Source organism: Peromyscus leucopus, chromosome 13 (assembly GCF_004664715.2).
Source record: "Peromyscus leucopus breed LL Stock chromosome 13, UCI_PerLeu_2.1, whole genome shotgun sequence".
NCBI lineage: Eukaryota > Metazoa > Chordata > Mammalia > Rodentia > Cricetidae > Peromyscus > Peromyscus leucopus.
This window is the reverse complement of record NC_051074.1, coordinates 60,887,647-60,914,089: the sequence shown is the minus strand read 5'-3', so window position 1 is coordinate 60,914,089 and position 26,443 is coordinate 60,887,647.

The following is a 26,443-nucleotide window of genomic DNA, read 5'->3' as shown; positions in this document are numbered from 1 at the left end:
TTTCAAATAGCCTTGTTCAGATGATAAATTATGCAATCGTCCTAGCTACAGGATATAAGGACTTGCAGAAAAGAAATACCAGCCAAGAATAGCTCAGGGACTGGAAAGCAGAAGGGTCACAGCTGTCTAGAAAGAGAACAGTCATTTTTCAGATCACACCTCCCAAAAGTTTTCTATATAATTCAAGAAACAATCCATGAACCGAAATTCCTTTACAAATAAAAATGATCTCTATAATATACCAAAGGAATCTGAAGGATGAATTCATAGTATGTTAGCATAATAAATGTTCAAGACATATTTAGAAAATAGTAACTATAAACAATTAAAAATTTCTTAATGAGGCATTGCTTAACAGTTTATTCTTCTCAACTCATTTTGCTATGCAGTACCTATTAAAAGCTAAAATAATTACTATTACTTGTTTATTTATTTTTTTAATTTTGGGAGACAGGATCTCAGAATGCAGCTGAGGATGGCCTGGAACCACTCATACAGAACAACCTGGCCCCAAGATTCACCAGCCTCTGCCAGCTGAATAGTGGGACTAAAGGTATAAACCACTGTGCCTAGAAAGAAGTAATAATCTTATAAATGAGATTAACATTTACTTTATTATACAAATTAGAATTCCTGAAAGGGAAAGAAAAAGAGAATTAAATAACAAGTAATTAATTAACAATTAGACTAGTGTATGCTTCAGATGGAAGTTGTTCTAGGTAAATGACTTGAGTTTAAAGTGATAGGGGCATTAAAACTATCCTACACAGAGTCCCCATGAATCTTAGTTCATTGAACTTGCTGCATGTCACCACCAATATTGAGCATGATGCCCATATCCATGCATAAACCCTTATCTTGTATCTGTTTATGTCTATTTCCCATTTCCAAGCAGTATTTTGTGAGGGAACGGAATCTCATTCTTTTACAGATTGATGGGAAGATAGAAAAAGATAAAATGCTAAGACCTGTCTCCTACCATCACTGGGCAATTTCCTAAGCAGGTCTAATTAAGAAATAATTGATCAAATTAAAAAAATGCTTAATAACCAGGAAGAATTTTTACAATATAAAAATGAATGTCAATGAAGTAGAATTGGAGGCTTTGTATATTTAGATGAGTTAACTAAGCAGTTCTAGGGGTGGAATTGCATTTCACTGCAGGGATGAATGTGTGCCATGTGTATAAGAATACATGTAATCAAAAAATTTAATAAATGTAATTAAGTGACAATCTTTATTATTTTATTATATGAATAAAGCCTTTTGAAATATAAACATTTCTGAAAGAAACGAAAGTTACTGAAGAATCAGTAATAAGATTTGAAAGCAAGTGGATAAAAATCTGAGGTTTTGTGGTATAACATGTTAATTAACTCAGGAACCTAAGTTAACACAGTTGAATGTGGTAATGAAACATAGTTTAAGCTATGCTAAATACTGCCTTTCCAACTTGTCTATTATTTCCATCCCAGCCAAACAGCAAAAATAGCCCCATGAAATTGATAATTAGCCACTATTGTAGATTTGTATCAAAGACATTTGAGGCCACAGCACCTACCCTATGACAAACTGAGAGAAAACTCAGAAGACAAGGGATAGGAGATAACAAAATAGCCCTCCTCTATCAAGGGACAGAGAGGGAAGGAACCTCCATGTGCATTTAATTAGCATACGGTGAGTTTCCAGTAAAGAGCAACCTCTCTTCATTACATTTACAACCCATTTGTATCTCCAGAACTATTCTTTCTCTCTAGAGGGCAGATATACACACACACATAGGCTGTCCTCTCCCCATAAATTTTAATTGTGTGCTTCCAGTGGGGAGTTCCTGAATAAAGTCAAAGGAAGCAGTAAGAATAAAATTAGATTCTTTATGTGCTAGTGTTGACTATGTGGTTGCTATTTATTCCTGCTCTCCATATCTCTCTCTCTCTCTCTCTCTCTCTCTCTCTCTCTCTCTCTCTCTCTCTCTCTCTCTCTCTCATCTTCTTTTTTCCATGATGTACCTGTCCCTGTGTCCCTAACAGTAATAGTCATTATTATGTACATTTAGCAGCTTAGTTCCATTATCCTTTGGTCCCCTCCACCCACCTATTCCCTAAATAGTCATTTATTAGCTATCTCTTTAATTATACTATTTTGAATATGCCATCTGTTTCCTATTTGGACTTATGTAAATCTGGAGAATTAAACGAAGTAAGTATCCACCCTGACTACATTTCTGCGGTAGCTCTTCTCTTTTATTTCCTCTAGGACATCCTTTGGGTATTTTCTGTACTCTACTTCAGATTTGACTTTTGACAGGTAGGCACATGTGATCACATCTTAGCAGACAGTGGTATATCACATCCTGACTCAAGAGGAGCAGTGTCATAAGCAATATATTGTCAAATACAAATATTAACCTATATTCACCACATTTCATGGCTATAACGCAAAAAAATTTCAAGGGAAAACTGTTGAATTTTCCAACAGGAAACTTTTGACAGATTCCTTCAAAAAGTCATATACTTATATGAAAATGAGTGAATTGTTTCTCTGAGTGTTTGGAACATGTGTTAAGCTTCATATCTCCTGATTTGATTCTGCATGCTATGTATTATTTGACTCCATCAAATATATGCGTTATGCTTAGTTCTTTCTCCTTCCTCCACTAAGTAGTTTAAAAGCAAAACAAGCATCTTTGGTGATGCCCATTAGTAGACAGGTCAGGATATTTTCTAAGGTACACAGATTTGCCCTTTTAAGAAAACTTTTAGTGTCTGCTTAGTTCCACAGAATAGCTGCTCCATTTAATTCAGTGGTTCTCAACCGATGGGTCATGACCCCTTTGGGGATTGAATGTCTTTTTCACAAAGGTTGCCTAAAATGATAGAAAAACACAGATATTTATATTATGATTCACAATAGAAAATTACAGTTCTGAAGTAGCAACAAAAATAATTTTATGATTGGAGGTCACCACAACATGAGAGACTATATTAAAGGGCCACAGAATTAGGAAGCTTGAGGAACACTGCTTTAAGTGTATGACCTTATTTTTCATTTTCAAACACACATCAATAAAAGTTATGTGAGCATCGCTCAATATCAAGACATGTACATGCTAATCCTGGAATGCTGATTCTGAATTTGTCCATGAGAAATAAGTTAAAAATTGCTAACGAGAACAACTAATTCCGGGACATATCCCATGATATACCTCAGCAACATTAGCATTATGAATAAGGGCATTGAGAATTACTTCTTTAAAGAAACCAGACACCTCATAAAGGCAAACTAATCCCTCATTTTTATACAAATATAATATCTACTTTATTTTTATAGAACATATTTAGAAAAATTTACTTATAAGGTAAGAATGGTGTATTATTCTTGAGTCACCATGGAATGTCTCCCGCAAGGGAAACACATTTGTGATTCTCCCCTGCAATTATCCTAGAGACTTTGATAAAAGTCAGGACAGAACTGTAATGAAGTCAGCTCCACTGCTTACACTGATGTGAAGTGTTGACTAGTCTGATTTAATTATTACATATTGGAATAAATGACTATCTGCTCCATGATGTCAGGATATGCTGCAGTGTAGCTACTCAGAAAATCTCATAGTGAAAGGGGGAGCTTTATCAGAAACAATATAAAATGGGATGACTTGTGTGAGAATTGAAACTGATCATTTTTCACTCTCTCATTGCACTCCCATCAGAGAAAAGTAATTGTGATTTAACATGAAAGTCATTTTCAATGAAAGGGAGCAGAAATAGGAATGTAGGTAGTTTGAGATCACAATGTAATTTAGGCAACTTTTCCTTGAATGTATCCATGGAAACTATGATGTTGACAGATCAGCACTATGCAGCTGACATGCAGCTTCAGCCAGCCCGTTCCGTTCCTCCCCCATAATCCCCGAGAGCAATATGGTAGGACACACTTACCGTCCTTATTACCCTTCTGTAACTACTGTTATCATTTCAAAATCTTTGAGAACATAAAACTCTGTAAAAAGGAGCCTGTACTGTATAAGCAGTATTATAACTGTCTACAGAATTTCTCTGCTTCTCTTCCTTCAAAGACATTATATGTTATTCAAGTTTCACAGCATAAAATTCTACATTTCAGAGATGTCATTGTAAAATAATCTATTTTATTGAACATTTAGTTGTAGCAATTATGTAAAAATGAACTAATAATCTTAATTTTTGAAAAAATTCAATTGAACAAATATATAATCACCAAATGAATCAATGATGGATACTTCAAGCGTGCAGGTAATCTTTCTTTTTCACAGCTACCATTAAAAAACAATAGCAGCAACCAAAAAAAAAAAAAAAAACACTAACTACTAGTCTGGCATCTGAAGCTAAATTTAGTATTTTTGAAAATCATGTAAATGTAATTTGACACGTACTGTTAATTTTGCCCTTGTGGTCCCATCTCCAGGAGGCTTCCTTCCTGTTACATGCAGCAAAATAACACAGGGCATCCTCTAGAAATCACATGCATGGAAACACATCCATGTACAACGTACACAAACACATGGGAGCATACACACATACAAACTCACAGGAACAAGCATCCATGTGCACACACACAGAAAGTTCATTATTTAAATTAATCTTAAATTGTTGATGTGTGTTCCACTGATGCCCACTTAGGAGCAATTTTCATTTGAGTCACTGCATATCATTGTGTGGTCAGGATAACACTGGACTGTACCCTGGCAGTTGTTCGTCCTCTTATACTTCTGAAAGCAAGTGAAATTTTTTTTTTTAAATCCTATGTAGCTTTTTGAACAAAAGACAAAACTATATCTCACTATTTTGGAGTAGACACACGCTATATGTCCACCACTCCAACCAGAATCTTCTTTTCATCTAACCATAGCTTTCTTTTCTTTTCTTTTTTTGTTTTTTTGTTTTTTTGTTTTTGTTTTTTTGTTTTTCGAGACAGTGTTTCTCTGTGTAGCTTTGGAGCCTTTCCTGGAACTCACTTGGTAGCCTAGGCTGGCCTCGAACTCACAGAGATCCACCTGCCTCTGCCTCCTGAGTGCTGGGATTAAAGGCATGTGCCACCACCGCCCGGCCTAGCCATAGCTTTCTACACAAGCATAAACTTACATAGCATAACCTTGCTCACATTCATACATGTTTCTACAATTCTGGATGCATATTAGGAGAAAGTGACTACATGTCAATATGAATCTGAGATCCATGTTTTCAATTCATAGAAAACTGCATGTAAAGATATTTCAGAGTGAACACATTTTGATTTATACTGTAAGTTCACAATGAGGCCAACTATATCTGTGCCTTTTACTAAATATACCTTTAAATTCATTCTAAAGAAATATTTTTACATAAAGTTAAAAATAAGCTTAACTTTAAATTCTAAATATCAAAGTAGAATACCAATTTTAAAAGCAAAGTAAGATACTGTTACAATGGTCTGTCTAATGGAGACACATACTTTTACAGATGATGACAATAAGGCTTCATGTTTAATTTTTCTTGTGCATCTCTATGTGGAAAATACTTTATGGAAAAAAATATTGGAAACATCACCCTTTCTCCATGACATATATAATTGCATCAAAAACGATAAGATTGTGAAAGTGTGAATGTGTTTATAGACTCGATGCTTTCTAATGTTTTCTCGGCCTACATTAGTGCTGGAGTCTGACTAATTTTCCATGACTATAAAATACATTGAATATAAATTTTTTTTTTTTTTTTTTTTTTTGGTTTTTCGAGACAGGGTTTCTCTGTGTAGCTTTGCGCCTTTCCTGGAGCTCACTTGGTAGCCCAGGCTGGCCTCGAACTCACAGAGATCCGCCTGGCTCTGCCTCCCGAGTGCTGGGATTAAAGGCGTGCGCCACCAACGCCCGGCTGAATATAAATTTTTATCAAGATTTCCTCCACTATTCAATGGTCATCATTTCCAAGTCATATTCAGTATCAATCTACAATACTGAATACAGAAAAATTTATTAGAATTTCTTTGCATAGAAAAAATTTAAAGAGGAATAATTTGTTTATATTATAGATTATCTTAAAAATATTTGTATCCATTTATTATTTATTTCATTAATGTTTGTTGGGTTTTGTATATCATTTATATATATGTATATATATATATATATATATATATATATATATATATATATATAATGTCACCTATTAGAATTTAGATTTATTTCTTGTCATTATTACTCTTCAATGCTCCATTTCAATTATTTTTTTATCTTGGTATCTAATTATTTATCATTTGAATGGAGAAATACATTTTTTTCATATTGACAGCATATCCAGTTATACTAATTGTTCCCAGCACTGAGGCCTGAGTTCAAGTCCTCATGGTGGAGACCACATTGTCTTGAAACCAGTCACAGGAGGAAATCTAGTAATATTTCATAGCTGCAGGATTTTCTGTAAGGTACTAACAGTACACTAGCAAATAAAACAATATTGTATCTCAAGTTTTCTAGTACAACTTAGTACAAGTTTATAGATAATTTATGAGATAATATAAATGAAACATTCAATCTCAGAATGACTACCTTAGTTTGTGACATCTGAAGACATGAGAATATATTCTAGCTTCATTTCATCCCTTCTTTTTATCTACTCAAAACCTCATATGTTTGTTCTCAATTTTCGTACTTATTTACAAAATTGTGTTGGTTGATTTTCATACATTAACAATCCATATACTCTTTTGTTCCCAAATTCTTAGCCTCTTTGTGATTTCTAAAAGTCTGTAAATTCTTCAGGGCCATCCCTGCTAAAATATAAAACGTTCTTTCTTATGTTATTCTTTTCTTCTTTAGAAATGCTATTGCCTTTCACTTTAAGACAGGCTATCTAAGAAGTCACATTACTATGGACTCAAGTATGATGTTGAACTTCTATGTGCACCCTTCCTCTGGAGTGTCCAAATTGCAGGTCTGTGCTGACACTCCTTGTGGTGCTCAGAACAGAAGCCAGGGCTTCAAGTTTGCTAAGCAAATATTCACCTCACTGAAGCATATTCTAACCTTAGTAAAATAATTGTTATTATCTCCATAATTCTACCTAGTATGAAAATATAATGTGTAAGAAATCTTACGTGTGTATGTGTGTGTGTGTGTGTTATGAGTGAAAAGTTTTAGCCCTTTTCTTGTTGCTCCAAAATGATATATTTGTACCTTTTTAAAAATATGTAAAGTCTTTAAATATATAGGATGTGGAGGGTCATATGCTTCTCTTTTGAACTTTGAAAAACTCTTATCCAGTTGATCACAACAAGGCCAATATCACCCTTTAAGACAATTTTATAGATATGCAGTGTGCTCAACAATTCTGTTAGATTTTTTACTTTCACTTTCCAAAAGAGGGAACTGAAATAGATAAAAAATTGAAATACATACAATTCTAAAAACAGTGAATGTGAAAAACAGGCTCTGGCTTACATATTTCCATATGAAAATATGAAAAGAATTGCATAAATGACTAGACAATTCACCCAGGATTTTAGTTTTAATTCTGAATTTTATTCTTTAAAGAAAATTGTATTTTCAATAAAAATTCACAAAGAATATTTTTTTCAAATCAAAATTGTGATTTTTGAGATTATTTAATATATATATAGTGTATATTTACTGAGTATTTAAATATTCTGTCTTATTATAAGCTCAACTTAGTACAAGTTTATAGATATTTAAATTATGAGATAATATAAATGAAACATTCAATCTCAGAATGACTACCTAAGTTTTTAATATCTGAAGACATGAGAATATGTTCTCACATACATAAATGATAATATAAAAAATATTTCTATACCCAGTTTATTATTTATAACAAGCTTGCACTGTACAATAAATTTGGAATTATGTATATTAATATTCTTAAGTATCCTTTGTCACTTTATGAATTGTGCAATCTGTAGTGGCTTCTTAATTTAAAGATGCCTGCTCAGATATCTTTGCGTGTTGCTGAGATAAGGTATCTTCACACAAAGTAAGACAGGAGGGTTTATTTATCTCACAGATCCAACTCACAGTCCATCATCATAGTGAAGTCACAGCAGGGAGAGCTTGAAGCAGATTCTCATGATACAACCGGGAAAGAAGAACAATGGACACACTCATGCATTTTGATGCTCAACACTGGTTCTACACCACCCACAATGGGCACAGCGCTCCCACATCAATCACTAATAAAGAAAAAGCCCTAATGGTTCTCTTAAAGCCCAGTCTTATGGAGGCATTTTTTCAGACCCCTCCTCCCTGATGACTTTGGTTCTGTCAAGTTGACATACAATTATCCAGTACAGGGCAGGTCTTCTCACTTCAATTAATGTTATTGGGAAAATCCTCCACAGCCCTGGTACAAACTTCTGTCTCTAAGGTGATTCAGATTATATCAAGTTAACTAAAATAATCCCTACAGTAGAATTCAAGTTTGCAATATAGGCATAGCATGCCTGCTACATAAAGATTCTCACAAAAACACAGATAAATTGACTAAGTATCAGAATGTTAATTGAACGTAGTATAATTTACAGACTTACATATAGGTATTGAGAGCTTCCTATTAATTAGACAATGTAAGAAAGTATAATCCTCCATTTCATATATATGGGGATATGGGCAATTAACTATCATACAGTATTATAGTATAAGTTGGCTGAAAAAAAAAGCAAAACTACCACACTCTATGAATATGAAATTAATTTTTCACAGTGAAAAATTAATGAAGTACTACATGATACACAAGTTTCATTTAATAGCTTCTGTGTATATTGGATCTTTCTTTTAGGTTTGTATATTTAGAGACTTACATTTAATCATTATAATGATATATATATATATATATATATCAATTCAGTCTCATAGTACCTGTCTCTTTATTGTTTGGCCTGTTTACAGTTAATTTAATTTTGTAAACTTTAGAGTTTGTCAGTTATATTTTTTGAACAGTTAATTTTCTTATAACAGTTTTTTTTTGTTCTATTCTTTATGATGAAGAAACACTTAATATCTTTTTTGTTTGTTTGTTTTTTTGAGACAGGGTTTCTCTGTGTAGCTTTGCACCTTTCTTGGATCTTACTCTGTAGCCCAGGCTGGCCTCTAACACACAGAGATCCACCTGCCTCTGCCTCCCACGTGCTGGGATTAAAGGCATGCGCCACCACTGCCCAGCTGAAACACTTAAAATCTTATTGTTGCTCACTTGAAAGTGAAATAAATCTTTTATCCTACTTCTATTTTAAAAATTTATTTTTGTATTATCACATTATTTAATAATTCTATAGGTCATGCTTTAAAACTATAGATAATAGTAATATTACTTAAATCAGTAATTTAACTTTTTTTCCATTTGATAACATTTCAGCTTTATCTCTCTGCTGTTCTGGGACAAGTCTCCCTGTGCAGCACTGGCTGTCCTGTAATTCCCTCTGTAGACCAGATTGGCTGCAAACTCACAGGTATCTGCAGTCTCCACCTCTTCAATCGTGGGGTAAAAGGTGTGTGCCACTAGGCCCAGCTTCAGTTTGATCTCTTTACATAATCCTTCTGTTGCTTGCATTATCAATGAGAATCTGATTGTTCATATGTAGTATTGTATCTCTATTTGTTTTTAGTTTTTTAAAAACTTCTCCATGTTTTAGTTTATCTTTTTTTTTCATCTTGTCCTTTTTGTACAAACTTTCTTCTCTATCCTGTTTTTGAATTTCAATTTTGATTATTTTAATTTCAAAGATTTTTAATCCTTTGTGTCAAAATCTTAAAAGACTCTTTGTTTTCATATGTGAAGCCAATTAAACTGTGTTCTTATTACTTCCAACAGAGTCATGTCAGACATGAAAACATTCAACAGTTTATTCAATTTTTCCATTATGTTTCATAATACTTGTGTTGTATGTCATACATTTTGCAAGATTCTACACTGACATGTTTTTGTCATTGGCTAAGACAAATTTCACTGAAAGTTTAACCCACTGTGTGTTTCTGTTGCCTCAGTTGAGTGTCTGGAGTTGATTCCTTGTTTACAGAGTCCAAATAAAGCAGAAGCTTATTTTCAATTTAAATATGGGTTTTATGGATAAGTTTAAGAGAATGCCTGTGCAAAATTTACACTCCAGATTTGCTGTTTACTTTTCCCGTGTTCCAGCTCCACTTTAATTCCCTTTGCAGTACCCTACAGACTTGGTGTGGATCTTCCAGCCAGTGAACTTGGAGATATCTGCAGCTTGTTTTGCAGCTCTGATGGATGATGATTGTTGCCAAGTTTTCAGACAAGAGGCACAGAAACTGTGAAGATGTCCAACCTTTTCGCTCTTTATTTATCCATCTACTGTCTAACCTTTTGTGCTCAGTTTTCCTTCATCACTCCACACTATCCTTGTGTGGTTGATCATTATATTTTGTCCAAAGCTATGAGTTTTCCACATTGTATTTTGTCTAAAGCTGTGAGTTTTCCACAGAGAAATAAATCTTATAGACGCTATGCCATGGTTACACACGTCCTGCATGTAATTTTGAATGAGTTCATTCCATCTGGTACTTTTAGTTATTTGTAAGCATTACTCAATTAAGAAAAGAATTGACTGAAAAAACTGCATTTAAACCCAATCACCACACCACTTTTCCCCTGGCCCTATTTTCTCATGCAAAGCTTTTTTTTCTCTCTCAATTACAGATTATCTAGAGGAGAAAATTATTTAAAATATTGTGGTTTCCTCTTTTGTTATATATTTAATTAAATTTTAGTCTAAGGTTTGAATTTGCTTGATTTCTTCCTTTCTCTCACCATCTGCTCCTCTTGGCTTCTTTATCCCCACTCAATTACTCCTTCCTTCCAATTCACATTTGCAATTTTGTTACAGGGCTACCCAAATTCTGCTTCAGCTCTTCAAATGCTGGTTTTACAATGGAGGGGAATTCAGACTTCACATTCTTGAAAGTCTGCACTCTCTTTTCTGTTTTGACACATTTAAAAAAAAATCTTATCAGAAGTTGTTATTGGTCACTTGAGTTAATGGTTATGAACACTGTGATGAATAGAAACTGTCTCTCACATAAAGATCAGTCACACTTTTTAGTTTAAATATCCTCACAGCTAATGCATGGAAATATAATCAATATAATAACATGCCTGATGCTAGCTTTAAGAAGAAGTAAAAATTTTCTTCTTGCCTCATAAAATATTATAAATAAGTTACTTTGTTATTTCATATTAGGGAGTCAACCGTTATTCATTAAAATACCCATTTTCTTGCTCTTCCACAAAGAAATACCAAGGATTAATTATTACATTTTTTTCAAGGATTTTGGTCGTCACACAAAATGTTTTCCTGTCCATCTTCATCCTCATTCTGATTTTATGTCCACAAAATCACCTTGTACTGTTCTCACATAGTATTGAAATGATGAAATATTGCCAGTCAGTTTATTATTATTACTTTATTTTATTTAATTTTTTTTCATTCTACATACCAACCAGGGTTCCCATTCCTTTCCCTCCTCTTGCCCCCCCCATCTCCCCACAATCCCAACCCCCACCCACTCACCAGAAAGGGTAAGACCATTGGGAGTCAGCAAAGCCTGGCAAAACAAGCTGAGGTAGGACCAAGTCCCTCACCCTTGCATCAAGGCTGAACAAGGCATCCCATAGGGATTGGGCTCCAAAAAGCCAGCTAGTGCATCAGGGACAGATTCTGGTCCCACTGCCAGGGGCCCTTCAAACAGATCAAGTCAAACAGCTGTCATCCTCATGCAGAGGGTCTAGTTTGGTCCCATGTAGGTTCCTCAGCTGTCCTTCTAGAGTCTCTGAGATCCCACTAGTTCAGGTCAGCTGCCTAGGTAGTTTTTCTCATCATGCTCTTGACCACTTGGCTCAAATAATCCCTCCTATCTGTCTTCAACTTGACTCCCAGAGCTCAGTCCAGTGCTTGGCTGTGGATCTCTGCATCTGCTTCCATCAGTTACTTGATGAAGGTTCTACAATGACAATTACGGTAGTCACCAATCTGATTATGGAAGAAGGACAGTTTAGACACCCTCTCCACTATTGCTAAGAGTCTTAGTTGGAGTCATCCTTGTTGATTCCTGTAGAGAGTTAGTTAGAGATGAGGATGAAGAATAGGGTTTTCTAAGCTAAATGTATTTTCCCTACTTTATGAAAAGTCAGAATTTGGCTAAGCCATATTCCCCAGTACTTATATGATAGAAATAATCATTCAAATTCTTTGGAAATTGACAAAATGAGAAAAAATATGAGCAATGAGAATGGAGAATAAACAATGTCCAAAGATAGGGTTCTGAGGCCTATAGCAGTTTAGATTGTTAATGAACACAATTTTGAAACCATTATTAATGAGTATGAACTACTTACATATACCCTTTCATAACATATTTATGAAAAAAGAAAATTTTATTCAATATTGCAAATGATATAGAAAAGTTTAAAATATGAACATTTCCTGAAAACCTGTAATTATAAGGTCATTTTATTTTTGAGAAATTCTATATTGAAAAGTTAATAATCAAATAAAACAAATCACTGTGGCCTGTGTAAAGGATTTTGTGGTTGAAAAACAAGGAAAATTGAAGCAATGTTATATATGTTTTGGAAAGGCAAAATAAATGTATATAATGTGAAGATATGGGAAAAAGAGAGAGCTTGAGAGATACAGATACAAATACCTACCCACATACAGACACACAGACACAGACAGATCTAACTCTATCATCTGTCTATTTATCTCTCTCTATGTATATATATATATGTATATATATAGAGAGAGAGTCACCAGGGGAGAACGTGACCACTGTAGAGAGTTAGGAAGATACCATATTTATAAGTAATATGTAAATATCTGCATGTAGGATACACTATAGTCAATGTTTGACAAGAATCAAATACTGGCACAATAACAGTTCTGCAGCAAGTAACCCTGAAATAGTTGATAAACACATTGCAAAAATATAAGTAAACCAATAAACAAAACAATCTATACATAAATATTGTGACATTTGCAAATAATACATAAAGTATATCATAAACCTAATTGATAAAAGAAAACTCTTTAGCATTCCTGAGAAATAAAAGGAAAAATAATTTGGGTGACTTGAATTTGTCAACAACGACATTTGAAACATCACACATAGAACAGAAACTGTGTAAAAGGGATTGACAGCTGTACTGAATTCAAATTAAAGGCCTGCTTTTTGCAATACAAGGTAAAGGGTATTTAAGATTAGTCAAGCTGGGAGCATGTACTTATAAGGCTTATTTGTTAAAGGACTAATAATAATATAAACTAAGACAATGAGTGGTCTGCTGACAAAAATAAAGACTGAAAAAAGGTTAATACCAAAGCTTTTTCCAAAAAGTTTATACCAAAGAAAACGCATAAAAGCCAGTCACATTGAAGGATATTTTATGTAATATTATTACAGAAACTATAAGCTCTGTCTACATAGCTGATAGAATGACCAGATTTCAGGGCAGACTTAACCCTAACCTAAAGATGATGTAAGGCCAGAGCATTTGATTTCTCATGGGAATCAGAATGGTAGAGCTCAATTGGAAAAAAAATGTTGACAGTATAAACATATTTTCAGTGCAGAAAACTGTACCCACACAACTTGGTGTTTATCTGAAGAAACTGACTGTGGCTGTAGCTTGGGATGTTGTCCCCGTTTGTTCCTTTCCTGGATTTAAACGGTTGAGGTTTTATATCCACAGATCTGAAAAATTTGAATGAATTTGTCAGAAATGATATTTAAGGCTCTTGTTTCCTTCTTATGATCTGTATTTCCAGCTTTCCTAACACTGTCTGTCTGCTGTATGTATATTCTTTTGGTACATTTCATTATGTCCTATATTTTCCCTTCATGGGAGCACTGTTGCTTCATATCTCAGTCATATAGCTAGACAAAGCGCAGGGATCCCTTACTGTTCTGAAACGTTGCCATTGTGGGAGAATCTCTCTCTGCCCCCATCATGCTTACATGTAGTCAACACATCCTGAAACTCTCTCTGTATACAGTGTCCTGGGTTCTGTCTTTTATTTTTCCTTACTTCTTTCTGCTTTAAATGTTTTCTTGAGACTCAGTCTCTCTTTACAAACCACATTGGCCCCATAGACATAAAAACCCTTCCAAGTGCTGTGAGCCTAGTGATTTTCAGGAGTTATTTTCTAGAAAAATTAATTAAAACTTTGTTGTTGTTGTTGGTTTTCAAGACAGGGTTTCTCTGTGTAGCTTTGGAGCCTGCCCTGGAACTTGCTCCGCAGACCAGGCTGGCCTCGAACTCACAGAGATCCACCTGCCTCTGTCTCCTGAGTGCTGGGATTAAAGGTGCGTGCCACCACCACTTACACATTTCAATGGGAACCAATAAAAAAGTAAAAATAATTTTCATTTCTCACACTTTTGTCATGAATTCCTATAATTAACTGAATGTATCACATTTACACCTAATTTCATTAATCTCAGATTAAATAAATGTTTCTTCTTAAAATTTCTTTTACACAAGGATGGGTGTTTTCTAAGTAAACACATTTCTTTATATTCTCATTGCCTTACTTATCATTAAAATTTTATTAGTTGTTGATATTATTCTTCACTTATTATCTAATAATAATTTATTATATAAATTGCTCCACTTCCTGTTATTCAGTTAAGGAGCTAATATCAATCTTACCTGCCTTCATTGAAAACTCAGTATAATATTTGTATTTATCAATAGATTTTGTGTCTCTATGCATTTGATATACATACACATTGAAGCATTTCAGCATTTGAGGTCTGACAACTATATCACAAAGATATAATTGATTTTTATATTAGATATCTTACAAATATATACATGAGATTTAGAATATTAAAAATGGCATTGTAGGTTATTTGAGCTAAATGACAAAATTCCTTAGTAAAGGGTTAAGGAAAAGCAGCCATACTGCTGTGGAACAATCTTTGTGCTCTGTGAAAATGTGTTATTCTCATTGTTAATAAAAAGCTGATTGGCTGGTAGGCAGACAGGAAGTATAGGTGGCACAACCAACCTAAGGACAGGGAAGGGAGTAGAGTCAGAGGAGTTGCCAACAGATTCAGGGAGAAGCAAGAAGGGCATGCCGAACTGAAAAAGGGTACTTAGCCATGTGGTTAAGTATATGGGTTAACTTAAATGTCAGAGTTAGCAGTCTGAGCTAAGACTAATATTGAGTCTCCATGTTGGTTGTTTGGGAACTACTGGGAGGAAAAAAAAGTCTGCCTTCAAATAGTGTTCCATCATGCGGCTGGAATTTCTACATAAGACTTGAGAAAGCTCAAAAAAAAAGGGGGGGGGGTCCAAACAAAGAATGGAGTCAGAATTAGCTAGTAAAAAGCCTGAGCTATTGGATGAACATTTACCATTAATATTATGTTCATGAGTAATTATTTGAGAAGCAGCTGATGGAACAGGAAAACTCTGCCTACATTACATCTACAAGTTTTGAACATGGTCACTATTCTCTTTTCATTTTAGTTAGTGGTGTTCCTTCATAACACTCATCATGCAAGGCATTCTCTTCTATTCAAATTCTCATTTGTTAACTTTTATCATTTCCATTACAATATTCATTATTTTTCTTTGTGAGATTTTCATGCATGTATACTATGTTTTCATATTCTCACCTCTTCCTTGCCTCCCTTCATCTCATCCAGTGCCCTCCCATTCCATTTCAAATTCATTTCTCTATGACTGAGTATCACATTATCCTATGGGAATACCAGCCTTTGATTTTAGACATGTAATCTGTTGGACATTTTACTGTAACCTTATGTTTGTCTTTTGATGAATGAAGCTGCTATGAATGTTTAAGGGTCTTTATTTTGACATGTAATATTCACATAATTTTTGCAAATACTAAGGAAGTGATGTTCTGGTTAGTGTTATAAATGTATTTTAACTTTGTATGATACATTTTTATAGCTTGATGGAATTATACAAAATAATTTGTGTTAGTATAGATAATTAAAAATGGCATGCCTTATAATCATGGCACCTGAGGGTATGAAAAATATGTAGTATATTTATTAATTTCATAAAGAAAATTTCACTTTTTTGATTTATAGCTCCAGGGAAGAATTGGCACAGAGAAATATATTGGGTTTCCTTATCATCATTGGCCATTGTAACCACATAGGGTTGTCATGGACAAGATTCTACTGAGATTGTCTGTACTGAGTGACGTCTGTCATACTTTTCTGCTTTAACAGAAGAATGAAGCACTCCATTTGACAAGAGAGAAAAACCAAGTAATTGTTTAGCCATTGGCAGTGTCTCAGCATGAAGTTTTAAGATAAGCTTTCATGATTAATATTTTTTGTTTTTTGTTTCTTGAAGCACAGGCATGTCTTAAAGTTCTTATATAGCTGATACTGACCTCATACTCTGGACAACACTGCCTCTTCTACTTTAGTGCTGGGATCACAGATATGAACCAACATGCCCAACTGCAACTTGTATAATTGTAAGGGTCAAAGGGTAACACAACACGAGACTTATAAGGAGACTGTGCAGTTAAAACAGATTGACATAAGATGTCCTTAAACGTTTATAGCATCAGTCAGGAAGACATGGTAGGTCTCGCACATATGGTAAGCTAGATGCACAGTGAATTTAATGTTCATGAGGCCTTCAGGAGACTGAGGAGTCATTAATCATGTAACAGGATGATTCTTCTTTATCAACAGGATTACAGACATTTTATATTCATCATTCTTTTCTCACAAGGACAAGGAACATACTACATATCATGTAATAAATAAAATGTTTTTAGTTCTACATTTTATGTTTAGAGTCTACATAGAAATAATAAACATGTTAATTATATGTATGCATGTGTATGTACATAACTATGTATTATATATATAATGTATTTATATGTCAGTCTTAATATGCCTTGAAATTTTGTTTTAAATTTCTGATTCAGTCATGTCATCTTGTCCATTCTCTTCCTTTCTTCTCACTCTTCCCCTTCTCTCCTTCCATTCTTTCTGCCTTCTGTTTTCTCCTCTCTGTGTGTGAGAAACACTACAAGTAGTAAACACTTATGAGGGAAAAAGTCACAATGTATATGTAAAATGTTAATATTAGTAAAAATTTAAAAGTATTCTTTTGAAATTAATTCATTGGTTAATACTTTTCTATCATATTTTATTCTGTATGGCTTATCATTCAGGGCCTTGCTCCTATTAGGCAAGTGCTCTACCACTGAAAATTACATGATCCCAGAAACATTTTCAGCTGGCAAAATCAAAAGATAAATTATCAACTTATTACTATTATCGGCTTATCATTTGCTTATATCACGCTTTAAAAAGTAAACATTTTATTCATAAACATAAATATAGAGACACATTAAAGAGCTGAGTCAAATGACCATTCCTAAGAGGGACATATTTACAACAGAAAGTGAAAGAAGCTCTCATTACTTCGGGGACAAAAATAACACCGTGTGACCTCTAGATCTGAGGCACACTACAGTGTGAAAGTCTTTCTTTTTCTTCTTGATTGTGAAAGTACTTAGTCACAATGAATGTAGAAAAAAAAAGCATCAGTTTCTGTTTCTGAAACAGATCTGTGAATGTATCTGATAAGACTTAACAAGGCAGGCAGCTGTGCATTTCAGGCACTGAGAATGAGATCTCTAATGCAGTCTTCACTGAAGTGACATCACACATGCTATTTGTCACAGCAGATTGACCCTGGATGTGTTACATGAATTCCCACCTCTAAGCAGGTTAGTAACTTATGCCTCTCCATTTATTGTTAACCTCTGGAGGTGATAAAAGTATCTATCTCCCTCTATGGTTTTGAAGTACATGGCTCAGATCATATGAAACATTATTACTCAAAAAACTTAAACACCCACCCTCCATCCTATTACATATTTGCTGTGACCATTAGTGCAATGATAAATGTAACCCTCCTCATCATCTGCAGGACAGCTAGTCCTCTAATGGACTTTCCCTTTTGACCCTTGATAGCCCTTAACACAAATGATCATCTAAATTCTTTTCATTTCTCTTATTTCACACAGACTGAATTTGCAGTGTCTATATCACATTGTTTAGGACATAGACCAGTGAGTTGTTTTATACTATGTGAAGATAGATATTTGACAGAATTTCAGTACCATTTAGATGTTGATTCAATATTTTATTTTCAGTGTTTAGATGTCTTAATGGCATATCGTATTAGAACTAGATGTTGGTATACAATAGTGGCATCCCAGTGCTTTGTGTGGGTGATTTTATCAATGTATTGCATATTCACATTTATTTATGCTTTACCTGCAGATAATTCAATGACAATATTTTATTCATATATATAAAGGATTTATACACATATATGGATATTGAAAAATAATTTTATTATTAATCACTTGTCATGTAAAATTTTTATTATAAATATACTTTTATATTTGATCTTTCCATTTACACTTTAGCTTAGGTGAATAATTTAGCTGGCATTTTATAGTAACACATTAACTTATGATACAGAGTTTGTTCATCTTTGCCCATAAACACTGTCTACTGCACCTGTAACAATAATAATAATGCCAGGGGTTTTGCCTCATTTCTGGGTCTATCACTTCATTGTATTGCATTCCAACACATATTTGACTGACTAAATTTACACATTAGATTTAATGTATCATTGCAATAATGTTCCCCCAAGCACTTTTTTTTTGCATTATTTGTTTTGCAGAATTGTGCTAAAATATCTCATTATTGTGGTACATTAAATTTTTTCTCCATAATGTTATGACATTTTATTTTATGTAGTTACTTTAATATGTGGAATTGAGTGATATATACCTACATATTAAATTTCATTACCAGTATTAAATTATAGTACTGAATTATATTAGTATCATTAGTTTTATTGTTATTTTGTGTTTTACTACAGATGCAGATGTTTCTCCTTGGGTTGTATTATTTGACATCCATCTTGATTGGTTGTGGCCCTGCTTTGGCATTGCTTACCCTTCAGAGTGAAGAACCTGGTCCTGCAGACAGGTCATCTTTGAGAATCACTTTGTACAAAAGTCGCCCTGCTCTCTTATGAACATTCTCGTCTGCAGCCTCCTAGTCAGGTTACTCACCACTCTTGCTATTTCAAAAGTGGAGGTCTCTGCGGCAGCCATCTCCAGAAGAGGTTGTCACTAGGGACCCCAGTTCATCTACTGGATTTCATTTTGCTTTCAGTTCTGCTAGATAAAGTTCTATACTTTAACAATTTGAGAACCCTCCTAATTTGGATTTGAGTGGGTGCTAAGGTTAAATTCGTTTTCATTTACTTCTGAATTCATCACATTGGAGGGTGACTGACGCATATCCTCTTTGAGCCATCTTGAAACATGGTGTTCTTTCATAATAATAGACTCTTCTCCCTGTAGGAAATTCCACTAATTACTACTGGAACTTGAGAGGAAGAACTGAATCACTTGTTAGTGAATCATATGCCTCTCTCCAAGAAGAAAATGCCAATTAGACACATTAAGTTAGTTAATTTTGTGACATTATTGTAATACCTATTTTGGTTAAAATAAATTTCAGTCCTCATATTAGTAAACATGCAATATCACTTTGATTTTAGCTGTCCAAGAATTCAAGACGAAACAAGGGAGTTCCATCATAATGTGTGATTTCCACTTCTAATGTGTTTTCCTTACTGTTTTCTCATACATGAATGAACCTGTAGAGAAATATTTTACTTTCATTTGGAGAAGACTGTCTCTCTATCACTTTAATCTTAAGACAACTTTTATATATTATCATTATAATCTACAATTCCTCTCTTTTTCTATATCTAAAATTTATTCTACATCTATTATAAACATAATTCATATATATGAATATTTATCAACTGTAAATTAAGGCAATATTAATATTATTATATTTTAAGAAGCTTTTTTTATTGTACTGCTTCATAGTTTATATTCTGTATCTCAAAAATATAAAGAACTAAATTATGACCTTGTTTTTTTCTGAAAGTAGACCTCTAAGTTATTCTCATTTTTAATGAAGTTTCATCATTCTTTCTAATTTTTGCCTTTTTACTAAAATAATTATTAATTTCCGTCTTCTGAATTAGCCATCAGTAAGTAATTCAAATAGGCACTTACAGAGTCTGTCTCCAGGGTACATCAAAGAGCACTAATTCCTTTTGTAAGTACTATCTTTTGGCCCATGTCTTACCAAGGGAATTTGTGACAGATACTAAATAGGACATCATAATGTCAAAAGGGTCCCTACAAATCAAGTTTCCTAATAAGATTATTGCCTCCACTTAAGGTTTCTGTGAGTTCTGCCAACTCTAAATGTAGCGCAATCAATGGTGGAAATGTATTATTTTTGCTCTTCGTGAAACTCTTAAGGCTGGCTCGCCTTTAACAGTTTCTGTTTACATTTTCCGTCTTCCCTTCCTTTGTAAGTCTAAGGGTGTTAGAATTCATTTACATTTTATGCTCCTTGGCTAAACACATTCCTGCTGTCTTAGGAAAAACTGCTATTTAACAGAGTGGTACATGAATGTGGACTGGGTTATCTATGAGTGGTTGTCCCTTGAGAAAAGCTGTCCTTATCCCACCAGCCATTAGTTGCCTGTAACTACTCAACCATGGGTGGGGATTTATGAAACTATCCCCAAGAGTGGTGGCATGTAAGTGTTTGTTGTCATTTTTCAGTCCTTCTCTAAGCAATAATTATTTTGAGATTTAATGGGTGGAGCATCTTTGTATGTCTAGAAGAAATATTTTCACAGCAGATGTCCTGGTTTTCTGGCCCTTACTGTTGCCCCCCCATATGACTTTGGAATGTTCAGTGACCATTAGGGGTAAGAATTGAGTTGGGGATCTATCATAGTCACTTATTCTGTGCATTTTAACCAGTTGTAAGTTTCTGTAACAGCCTCTGATGAAAAAAGAAACAATTTTTGATGAGGGGAGCAAGACTATGCCTATCTGTGGATGTAAAGATGGATACTCAGAAAAGTTACAATAAGGAACTATATTGATTTAGGATAATGACAAGAACAGATTTTCCACTAGTGTCCATGACCTCTCCAGACTTGAATAGTTGTTTATCCCATCCTATTGAAGAAGTCATAGTCCAACAAGATAGCTGGTGGTAAACCTTAAGTAAGAGTGCCTCTAACTACCTCATTAGGGATATCTTGCCCAGCCAGTGATTGTAGGCTAAAGATGGATGCCCCAACATTGCAGAAGAAATTTAGGTGATTGTCCAGGTACCAAGATTTCTTTGTTATTAGATAATACTACATCTTTCTGGGGTATTTGATGGAGTTAAATACTAAATAATTAGAGTTTCAATTTTCCTTAGTCATGATAGAAAGCAAATTAGATATAAAACTTTGGGGATGTTTATCTCTAAGAATGGAAGGATGGTAGAATGCTTTTTCTGAATTTGCTAAATGCAAATAGACTGAAGATTGTAAACTAATTCTTACTTGATAACTGTTCTTGTTGCATGTAGTTTTACTATGCTAAGGTTAAAACCTTTCATTTTTTATTTAATAAAATTGATTCAGCACTCATTTAAGATACAGTTTGGGATGAAAATGTATCAATTTAATTATTCATATTATATTTATTGTTTATAAATCCTCTCACTATACACACATATACATATATATGTTAAGGATACAGAATATATAGTAAAAATTCAGTCAATGAGTTTAAATAGAATTGCTGTAGACTGTTATTTTAAGAGGTGTTCATTTGTTTATGTTATGGAACATTTGTTTAATGATGCAAAGATGTGTTGCATTCTTTTATGTTGCATTTGTTTAACTTTGTGCAGCTGTGTTACTGTGCTTGTCTAAAACACCTGATGATCTAATAAAGACCTGAATGGCCAATAGCGAGGCAGGAAAGCAGAGGCTAGGCTGGCAGGCAGAGATGATAAATGGTAGGAGAAACCTTAGAGGATGGAGGAGCAAGATGGATAAGGAGAGAGGACAACAAAGCCCAGTCACTCAGTTACACAGCAATCCACAGACAGATGTAGAAAATGGCTGAGGAGTGGTGGTGCACACCTTTAATCCCAGCACTTGGGAGGCAGAGGAAGGTGGATCTCTGAGAGTTTGAAGCCAGCTTGGAAGATAGATGGGATAATTTAAGTTAAGAGAAGCTGGCTAGTAACAAGCTAAGCTAAGGCCAGGCATTCATAAGAAATGATAAGCCTCCGTGTGTTTTTTTTTTTAATTTTATAATTTAATTTAATTTAATTTTACATATCAGCCACGGATTTCCTTGTTCTCCCCCGTTCCGACACCCAACGCCCCCCCCCCCTTCCCATCTCCTCCAGGGTAAAGACTCTCCTGAGGATTGAGTTCAACCTGGTAGATTCAGTCCAGGCAAGTCCAGTCCCCTACTCCCAGGCTGAGCCAAGTGTCCCTGTATAAGCTCCAGGTTTCAAACAGGCAACTCATGTACTGAGTACAGGACCCGGTCTCACTGCCTGGATGCCTCCCAAACAGATCAAGCTAGTCAACTGTCTCGCTTTTCCAAGGGGACTGATCCAGTTTGGGGCTCCTCAGCTTTGGTTCATAGGGAAAGAGAGCTTAGGGGAGCGCGAGATCCCAGCTGGATCAAGAACAGAGAGGGAGAACCAGGAATAAAAGACCATGATAAATGAAGACCACATGAGAATAGGAAGAATCAAAGTGCTAAAGAGGCCCACAGAAATCCACAAAGATACCCCCACAATACACTACTGGCAATGGTTGAAAGACAGCCCAAACTGACCTACTCTGGTGATAGGATGGCCAAACACCCTAATTGTCTCGTGCTAGAAAATCCGTGTGTTTTATTTGGGAGCTGGGTGGCAGTCCCCCAAAAATGTAGAATAAAAACAACCAACAAGTGATTATGAGGGTTCATCACTTCACAGTAGAGAAAAGCCTTTTATTCTCCCTTGGCAGCTCACATAGCTTCTTTAGATGCTAAGAGTATTAGACATCAGAGAAGAGGCTTCAGGATTTGTTCCAGCTAAATTCTCCCAAGTCCTGTGTTCAAAGTGTGTGGTGTCCTCAGCAATAGGTTCTTGCTTTTTGTTGTCTGTGAGGCAACCAAGGAAAATAATAATAGCCTGTATTGTTTTAAGGGCTCTTTTCTCCCCTTTGGTTAAACCAAACCATATAATATTTTCTAGCTCTATTATTTTTTTTCTGCAAATTTCATGATTTCACTATTTCACATCTGAATAATACTTCATTTTGTAAATTTATGCTATTTTCATTATCCATTTATCAGTTGAAAGACATCTGTGCTTCTTCAATTAATAAAATTGATTCAGCCCTCACATTTAAGATATAGTTTCAAATGAAAATGTATCAATTTAATTATTCATATTGTATTCATGGTTTATAAATCCTCTATACACACATATATTTATATACATATATATGTTAAGGATATAGAATATATAGTAAAAATTCAGTCCCTGGGTTTCAATAGAATTGTTGTATAAAGCAATTGTTGATATTGCTCATTAACAGCCTCAAGGCAAAGTTTAATGATGAGTGAGTCAAAGGTCATTATATAGAAAAGATTATACTCATGCTTACTAAATTGTTTTAGGTTTGGAAGTAACAAATAAAAAAATGTTAAAAGAGAGTTCATCTTGGTCACATATGAAATGAACAATCATATTTTTATCAAAGTAAATAATACCAACAAGATTTGACCATATGTTGCTCAAGAAACCGACATAAAATGGATAGACGGCAGCCTGAAGAGTTCCTGCACACTGTTAGACTCAGCCAGTTGTTCTCCTAGTTCCATACAACTGACTGCTTAAAAACCATTAAAATCAAATCACTCCAGGCAAGTGCTTTGTAATGGATTAACTTGTCCATGATATAATCAAGCCTTAGAATAATATTACAAATGCCAAACAAGAGTTTCAACCAGCAACATTAAGACTCTTTGCCAGCTGAATCCATTACTGTAGAGAGAAATCCTTCAGGCAATGTTAGGTCAGTGATTATGGCAATTTATTTCTCATTAGCTTATAACTACCTGACCCCTTCATCTGTTTCTGGTCTATGAAATTGCACTTCAGAATGTATACACACAAACTCAAGCTTATGGAATCATTTTATTTCTTTCACTCAAAAATGTGGGCATAATTTAATGAGTAGTTATCTCGCTAGAATTCTTTTCTGAAATGCTGACCAATTGGTTTTATACTTGAAATTTCTTAAGATAGTAATATTCTTTACAATAAAAACACTTAGAATCAGACTATATACTTTGTTATATTGAAGCAATAAGCATATTCTACTTAGGACATTCAAATTGGTATAAAATTGCACCCTTATTATCTTAAAATTTTAGAGACAGAAAAAAATAAGTAACAAGGAATCCTCAAGTATTAAAATTTAACTGCCTTAAAAGTATGAAACTTGATAAAATAAAAAACACCCTGATTCTTCTAAATTTAGTATAAGCATGATGTTTAAAGTAAATAAAGATGTAAAAACATACTACATTATATTAATTATCACACATATGATAACCTAAATTGAGTTGCTAATTCAGGAGGTCAGAATTCAGTTTCACTTGGCCCAAATTTAATCTGAAAGATATAGGCATCCCAGCAAAGGCATCAGATGCAAATACATTTCTTGACATTTTCTGCATGTTGACATTACTACCACTCATTTTCTGACAGGCTTCCTCTGTGTTTAAATTCATCAATACGGTTATGCTATGTGAATCAGCTTGCTGTCTGTCTCACTCTTTTTGTCTCCCTTTTCCTACATATTGGTTCTTTTTCTGTGCATGGAAAGTGCACAAAGTGCTGGACATGATGTATGAACATTTAAAACACGTTTTAAAACAAAAATGACCTAAGAGTGGCGGTAAAAATTCAGATATACAGTAGTTTTGTATGTATTAAGTGTCTACTTTGTGGAGTATATTTTTATGCTTGGAAGATTTATTTTAGTAATTGTTTTGGGGTCAAATACCCAGTGTTCTATTAAATGGAAAGGTACTGTATATTATAGGCCTCTCAATAACAGCCAGGTAGGTTTAAAAATTAGCAAAAAGACAATTAAAAGCATTATCTGAATGACAAAAAAAATTAGCAGCATAAAATAAATTAGCATAAGACTAATTTTGTTTTTTGGTTTTTCAAGAACGAGTTTCTCATAAGACTAATTTTAAACAGATGTTTAAGACAAACATATTTAATGACTTTCATAAAAATTGATTATCAGATTTTTTACATTTGATTGATTTTTAAGAACAGCAAGATGTGTCAAAATCCACATTAATATTCATTCTAAAAGCTGCAGAATTTTAAATAAGATCTCTTTGCATTAGCTTCCAACATTAGACATCATGTACTTAGCAAAAATAACTAATGGTAATATCCACGATTTTGTATAATAACAGTAGGCGTTCCAAATTTGAAAGGTGTTTCATCAGTCACAGTCATCCCCCGCTGTGTCCTTTGTAAGTCAGAGTGGTCCCATCCTCTTTCTCCAGGAGGCTCCCTTTCTCACTTAAAGGAACATTAACCTTTAAAAGTGCTGCTGCAACATCTTAAGTGGACTCAGCCTTATGACTACGTAGCTATTAAAAACCATTCTCCATATACCATCAAGCATCAGTAATAAGGATTCTTGTATACTTTAAAAAGAAAAAAAAAACTCATAGTGGATAAATTTTGTAGCTTCAGTTTGAAAATTTCAAGTGCCCTCTTAATAACCGTAAGACACTGGTTTACTTAAAGTACAGGAGAAAATTAGTAAAAATGATAAAAATATTAAAATAAAATGTACTAGACTTCAGTGGCAAAATTATCATCTGTCCTCTTAAAATTGTCCATTATTTCATTTTAATAACCATATTGATTGTCCTGTTTGATAATAATAATTGAAAACCCACTCAAACCCTGCTTGGTCACAATACTTAAAACATTACACATTGTATCCAGTTATACAGCTATGTGTAGCTATAACTCAGGATAACCACAAATCTGCCTTTACACACTACAAGAAAAAAGATAGGAAGAAGTCTAGCAACATGCATAAAAAGATTATTTTTGGTTTAGTTAAATTTTTTTTTTTTTGGTTTAGCCTTTTTTCTTTTTTCAAAAGGCCTTTTAGAATTTGCTGGATGGGTTTTGAACATATTCATTTTCTTGCCCAATACCCTCCATTCCTTATGCACCAAACATTTTGTATTAATTTGTTTTTCACCCACCAGGTCATATTTTTGCTGCCTATATTTTAATGGATGTAGTGGGTAGCCATTCCAGCTTTGATCTGGAAGTTCCAACCCTCAATGAGGCTTCGGTAACAGTCACATCTGCAAGGCTGGGCCAAGGGAGAACCCTGAATACCAGAGATCTGGATGCTCT